Raw genomic sequence first — 7,905 nt, 5'->3', positions numbered from 1 at the left:
AAAGCTTTTAGTGTTAAACCTGGCTATTGGTCACTTCCAACAGCCCACATTCAATATACACGCCCACTTTTAATGATTCACGCCCACATTCAATATACACGCCCACTTTTAATGATTCACGCCCACTTTTAATATGAATGGGTCAGTTGTTGTGAGTGAAGATAATACTTACAAAACATGGAATGAATTTAGAGCCGGGACAATGAAGACGTTCAAATGTGATTTTCATCATCGTTATCTGCACGAGTGAGCGGCGGGTGAGCGGCGGGTGAGCGGCGGGTGAGCGGCGGGTGAGCGGCGGGTGAGCGGCGGGTGAGCAGCGGGTGAGCGGCGATACAAATTTTGCAATTTTTTTGACTCGGAGTGACTGCCAGGGGTCAGGCTTCAACAGTCCAGGGGTCAGTCCAGGGGTCAGATTATATATAATATACATATATATATATATATATATATATATATATATATATATATATATATATATATATATATATATATATATATATATATATATATATATATATATACTGTATATCTTATATATATATAATATATATATGTAACCTGCGTTGCACCAATGAAATTTCCCCATGTGGGACAATAAAGGAATATCTTATCTTATCTTAATCCAAACACATGTTCTTAAGCCCCGCCTCTCTGGTGGCTTCATGGCCATGGCAACTATATAAATAGCCCAACGATGCGTCTTAAATAACGATCCAGCCTCGACTGGAGCCCGAGACCATGAATGTATCCGAGACCATGAATGTACCCCAGACCATGAATGTATCCGAGACCATGAATGTACCACAGACCATGACCACACTATACACTCACTATAAACACCACAGACACACTATAAACACCACAGACACACTATAAACACACTATACACTCACTAAGATAAGATAAGATAAACCTTTAATGTCCCACAGGGACATGTGGTTGTTGCAGTAGAAACAGGAGGAAAAGGACAGATTATAGGACGTTTCAAACACACTCTTAATAAAACTCTTATAAGATAAGATATTCCTTTATTGTCCCACATGGGGAAATTTCATTGGTGCAACGCAGGTAGATCCAGAAGAAAAGAACAGATCACTTATAGGAAGTCTGAAAAACACTTTCAGGAGAAGATCTATAAATAAATAAAAACTCCCATAGACAAATAAATAAATAAATAAATACATAAATACCATTGCATGTGATCCCGACAGTAATTGCACATAAATATGTGTCACGACAGCACATGGATTGCACATGAATTTCACAGCAATTGCACATATGACAGAATTGCACATCAGTATTAGGTTAGGTCAGTATTGCGCCGGGATAACGTGACGATCTCCGGGTAAGACGACTGTTCTCCGCAGTTTCATGAGTTCCTCCTTTGTGGAAACGCGGTACGGCGCCGGCCGGGGGGCGGGGCCGGAGCCGGGGGGCGGGGCCGGGGCCGGGGGGCGGGGCCGGGGCCGGGGGGCGGGGCCGGGGGACTCAGAGCCAAGACACATCGCAACGACACGACGAAAACACTCAATCCAGCCGAATAAAGTCAAAACAAGTTAATTTAAAGCGATTCCAGTGCGTGTCCCGATCGTTGGTGAAGTTCCTCTTCCATATAAACGTGTATATAAACGTGTACCGACGACACGCCGTACTTTAGCGCGGCCGGAGGGCGCGGGGGGGGGGGGCTGGTGGGCTCGCTCGGAGCTAGCTCACGTCACAACAACACAACGAAAAACGCTCAAATCCAGCCGAAAAAAACTCAAAAACAGTTGAATTAAAAAACTATTCCAGCGCGTGTCCCTATCGTACAGTAAAATAGAAAAAAATATACTAACTATATTTACAAAATATAGGAGATAAAGCACAATAAGTGTGAGAAAGAAGAGAGAGCGTTTACACCGGGCTGCCAGCTGTACCAGCGCCTTATGACGTAACAATATGAACAAATATGAACAAAACTCCTTTTCTATCTTAATAGGGGATGGAGGGCGGGAAATAAAATAGATAATGAAAATACAAAATAAAGATAAAAATCAGATAATAATAATAAAATAAAGATAATAGAATAAAATAAAAATGGAATAAAATAAAGTAAAAATAACTAGCACAAGACTAGGTAATACTATTAGCAGGTAAGTAAACCGTATAAAAAACAAAATAGAACACTCTTATTTACAGGTATTGCACATGGTTACATCAGTATTGCACATGTTCAGGGCAGTGTTTGTTGTAGAGTCTGACAGCAGCAGAAGGAAAGACCTGCGATACCTTTCCTTCACGCAGCGAGGGTGGATAAGTCACTGAAGCTGCTCTCCAGAGCAGACAGTGTCCTGCAGGGGACAGAGTGTCCTGCAGGGGGTGAGACTCATGGTCCAGTATAGATGTGAATTTAGCCAGGACCCTTTTGTCCCCCACCTCCTGCACCGAGTCCAGAGGACAGCCCAGGACGTAGCTGGACTTCTTGATGACTCTGTCCAGCCTCTTCCTCTCCCTCTCTGTGATGCTGCTGCTCCAGCAGACCACACCGTACAGGAGGGCTGATGCCACCACAGAGTCAGAGAAGGTCTTCAGGAGCGGCCCTGTCAGAAGTGGCCCTGTCACTCCAAAAGACCTGAGTCTCCTCAGGAGGTAGAGCCGACTCTGGCTCTTCCTGTACAGTGCGTCTGTGTTATGAGTCCAGTCCAGTTTGTGGTTCAGATGAACACCCAGGTACTTGTATGAGTCACTCTCTCAATGTCCCGTCCCTGGATGTTCACTGGTGAGGGGGGCAGTGGCCTCTGTGTAAGTCCACCACCATCTCCTTGGTCTTCCCCGCGTTGATGAGGAGGTGGTTCCGCTGACACCAGTCCACAAAGTCCTGCTCCAGTCCTTTGTACTCCGCGTCATCGTCGTCCGTGATGAGTCCGATGATGGCAGAGTCGTCAGAGAACTTCTGCAGGACACAGCTGTCCGTGTCATGTCTGAAGTCTGCAGTGTAAAGGGTGAAGAGAAAGAGCGCGAGGACAGTGCCCTGGGGCGCCCCCACACTGCAGGTCCGAGTGTCAGACACACAGTTACGGGCTCTCACAAACTGGGGTCGGTCTGTGAGGTAGTCCAGGATCCACTCTGCAGGTCATCCTCCACACCAGCCGTCTCCAGCTTGTCCCTCAGAAGCTGATGGTGTTGAAGGCGCTGGAAAGATCGAAGAACAGGATCCTCACAGAGCTGCCAGGCTTCTCTAGGTGAGAGAGAGAGAGGTGCAGCAGGAGAGGACGGCGTCCTCCACAGGCCGATATGCAAACTGCAGCGGGTCCATGGCTGAGCTCACGGTGGAGCGGAGGTGGTCCAGGACCAGCTGCAGTGTCTTCATCAGGTGGGACGTGAGAGCCACCGGCCTGAAGCTGTTGAGGTCTTTGGGGCGCGGTGTCTTGGGCACAGGTACCAGACAGGAGGTCTTCAGACCTGTGGTACCACCCTCAGCTTCAGGCTCATGTTGAAGACATGCTCCATAGCTCCACACTGTTCATCTGCGCAGGACATAAGGAGCCTGGGGCTGATGCCTCAGGTCCTGCTCCTTCCTAACTTTAATCCTCTTCAGCTCACTCCTCACCTGTGCTGCTGTGACAGTCAGTGGTTGGCAGGGGGACTGTGTGCTGGGGGGACGGGTGAGTCCAGGGGGACTGTGTGCTGGGGGGATGGGTGAGTCCAGGGGGACTGTGTGCTGGGGGGAAGGGTGAGTCCAGGGGCACTGTGTGCTGGGGGGACGGGTGAGTCCAGGGGGACCGTGTGCTAGGGGGACGGGTGAGTCCAGGGGGACTGTGTGCTGGGGGGACGGGTGAGTCCAGGGGGACTGTGTGCTAGGGGGACGGGTGAGTCCAGGGGGACTGTGTGCTGGGGGGACGGGTGAGTCCAGGGGGACCGTGTGCTAGGGGGACGGGTGAGTCCAGGGGGACCGTGTGCTAGGGGGACGGGTGAGTCCAGGGGGACTGTGTGCTGGGGGGACGGGTGAGTCCAGGGGGACTGTGTGCTGGGGGGACGGGTGAGTCCAGGGGGAGTGGGGAGCTGATGGTCCGGAGCAGAGGTGTGAAGGGGAACAGGTGTGGGCCATTGTCCGGCTGTGGTAGAGGGAGCATGCAGCTGTGCAGGGGGAGGGGTCTGTGCAGGGGGAGGGGCCTGTGGAGGGGGAGGGGTCTGTGCAGGGGGAGGGGTCTGTGCAGGGGGAGGGGTCTGTGGCGGGGGTGAGGTCTGTGCAGGGGGAGGGGTCTGTGCAGGGGGAGGGGTCTGTGCAGGGGGAGGGGTCTGTGCAGGGGGAGGGGCGGGTGATTGATCAAATCTCAAAAAGTGCAAATTTAAGTCATTCACCCACTGTAGATCCCCCTCTGTCTGGGCAGGGGGGGTTGAAGCCTGAGATGGTTTTCAGGCTCCTCCACACTCCCTGAATGTTCTTAACTTAATCACCACAGACACACTATAAACACACTATACACTCACTATAAACATATAAGTCCAGCGTCTTTGGGTCACTGAAAAGCGCTATATAAATAAAAGTTATTATTATTATTATTATTATAAACACACTATAAACACACTACTCTCACTATAAACACACTACTCTCACTATAAACACACTACAAACACCACAGACACACTATAAACACACTATACACTCACTATAAACACACTATACACTCACTATAAACACACTATAAACACTACTCTCACTATAAACACACTATACACTCACTATAAACACACTATAAACACTACTCTCACTATAAACACACTATACACTCACTATAAACACACTACTCTCACTATAAACACACTATACACTCACTATACACTCACTATAAACACACTATAAACTCACTACAAACACACTATAAAAAGTCTCAAACCTAATGATTTGTATCCGTAACACAGTCGGCTGATGACAGAATAATATTCTTATTCATTATACTTGAATATACTTGAATATACTTGAATATACTTGAATATACTTGAATATACTTGAATATACTTGAATATACTTGAATATACTTGAATATACTTGAATATACAAATTGTGTAAAAATAAATAAACATTCACGACAAAACATGAAAACAATATTTTATTTATTTATTCAAACATGAAACATTTATTTTATTTATTTATTTAAACATGAAACATTTATATTTTATAACCTGGTGGGTGTAATGCCTCTTTGGTCCAGGAGGGGTTTCATCTGGACTCATCCAAGAGTCATTCTCAATCTGAGAGTCTGATAAATGGTGTTTTTGGTTTCACAATAAGAGGCTGAGAGTGAACAAAGAGGGTCGTTTCAAGTGAAACCAAAAACAGTCTTCATCCCAGACTGGATTCTCAGATTGAAAATGACTCTCTGAGGAGTCCAGATGAAGCTCGTCACCTCGTGTGAGTAATTTCAGGCTGGTTTAGTCATAATCGAGCTGTTCATGAAACACATTAGTTTAATATCACATCATTATTAATGTGAGAACATGAACCACACAAACTTCCATCATCGAGCGTCACCAGTTCAAAGGTCATCGAGATCATTTGTCCCACGTACAACACAATCGTCCTCTGAAGTGTCCAAACCAGGGACTGAACCTCTGGACCGCAGGCAAAATGAGGCTAATCACACAGCTCTTATTATAAAGTAGTTTCATAGATCAAAGTAACAGTGAGTTGTTGTTGTTGTTGTTGTTGTTGTTGTTGTTGTTGTTGTTGTTGTTGTTGTTGTTGTTGTTGTTGTTGTTGTTGTTGTTGTTGTTGTTGTTGTTGTTGTTGTTGTTGTTGTTGTTGTTGTTGTTGTTGTTGTTGTTGTTGTTGTTGTTGTTGTTGTTGTTGTTGTTGTTGTTGTTGTTGTTGTTGTTGTTGTTGTTGTTGTTGTTGTTGTTGTTGTTGTTGTTGTTGTTGTTGTTGTTGTTGTTGTTGTTGTTGTTGTTGTTGTTGTTGTTGTTGTTGTTGTTGTTGTTGTTGTTGTTGTTGTTGTTGTTGTTGTTGTTGTTGTTGTTGTTGTTGTTGTTGTTGTTGTTGTTGTTGTTGTTGTTGTTGTTGTTGTTGTTGTTGTTGTTGTTGTTGTTGTTGTTGTTGTTGTTGTTGTTGTTGTTGTTGTTGTTGTTGTTGTTGTTGTTGTTGTTGTTGTTGTTGTTGTTGTTGTTGTTGTTGTTGTTGTTGTTGTTGTTGTTGTTGTTGTTGTTGTTGTTGTTGTTGTTGTTGTTGTTGTTGTTGTTGTTGTTGTTGTTGTTGTTGTTGTTGTTGTTGTTGTTGTATGGCGGTTGGCATCAGAGTGTTGCATGAAGTACTTTCCATGTGACATAAAGTACTTTCCATGTGACATAAAGTACTTTCCATGTGACATAAAGTACTTTCCATGTGACATAAGTACTTTCCATGTGACATAAGTACTTTCCATGTGACATAAGTACTTTCCATGTGACATAAGTACTTTCCATGTGACATAAGTACTTTCCATGTGACATAAAGTACTTTCCATGTGACATAAAGTACTTTCCATGTGACATAAAGTACTTTCCATGTGACATAAAGTACTTTCCATGTGACATAAGTACTTTCCATGTGACATAAGTACTTTCCATGTGACATAAGTACTTTCCATGTGACATAAAGTACTTTCCATGTGACATAAAGTACTTTCCATGTGACATAAGTACTTTCCATGTGACATAAGTACTTTCCAAGGCAAGGCAAGTTTATTTGTAGAGCACATTTCATACACAAGGCAATTCAAAGTGCTTCACAGCAGGAAAAATGCATTCAAATCACAAAGAAATTACAGAAACAGAAATACAATAAAATTAACTAAATTAAAAATTATCAATCCAACTGATTTTCTAAACTAATAAAATCACAAACAAAAGAGAAGAGTGCAAAGAAAAAATCCTTTCAGTCATATGCGCAGCTAAACAAAGCTGTTTTTAGCTTAGATTTGAACATTGTCAGAGTAGAAGCCTGTCTCACATCTTCAGGAAGACTGTTCCAGATTTTAGCTGCATAAAACTGAAACGCAGATTCCCCATGTTTTGTCCTGACTCTGGGCACCAGCAGGAGGCCGGTCCCTGAGGTCCTCAGAGTCCGAGATGGTTCATATGGCACTAACATATCCAAGATATACTTTGGTGCTAGGCCATGGAGAGACTTGTACACAAGCAGAGCTGCTTTAAAGTCTATTCTCTGAGCCACAGGGGGCAGTGCAGAGACCTGAGAACAGGACTAATATGATCATACTTCCTGGTTCTAGTCAGGACCCGAGCAGCAGCGTTCTGGATGTACTGCAGCTGTTTTACAGCTCGTTTGGAGAGGCCAGTGAGCAGGCCGTTACAGTAGTCTAATCTACTGGAGACAAACGCATGGATAAGTCTCTCTAAATCTGGTTTTGACACTATATTTTTGATTTTGGCAATGTTTTTTAGATGGTAAAAAGCTGCTGATGTTATTGATTTGACGTGGCCATTAAAGTTCAAGTCTGAGTCCATTATTACCCCCAGATTTCTAATTTGGTTTGTAGGTTTTAGAGCGAGACTCTGGAGGTGACCGCTAACACTTTCTCTTTGTTTCTGTGGGCCAAAAACGATTATTTCAGTCTTGTCTGAGTTCAGCTGGAGAAAGTTGTTTTGCATCCACACACTGATCTGTTGGATGCAGTGACAGAGTGAATCTACTGGTCCATAGTCACCTGCCGATAGTGAAACATAGATTTGAGTGTCGTCTGCATAATTGTGATAGGACACATTTTCACTGCGTATCAACTGACCTAACGGCAGCATGTAGAGGTTGAACAGAAGAGGACCCAGGACTGACCCTTGGGGCACTCCACAGGTCAGGGTCATGTGGTCTGAGACACAGCTACCAATTTCAACAAAGTACTTCCTGTCTTCCAGATAGGACCTTAACCAGTT

This window comes from Eucyclogobius newberryi, unplaced genomic scaffold (genome assembly GCF_026437365.1).
Source record: "Eucyclogobius newberryi isolate DKJ021-1_F unplaced genomic scaffold, fEucNew1.0.hap1 SCAF_10, whole genome shotgun sequence".
Lineage (NCBI taxonomy): Eukaryota > Metazoa > Chordata > Actinopteri > Gobiiformes > Gobiidae > Eucyclogobius > Eucyclogobius newberryi.
Note: the sequence above shows the minus strand (reverse complement) of the source record.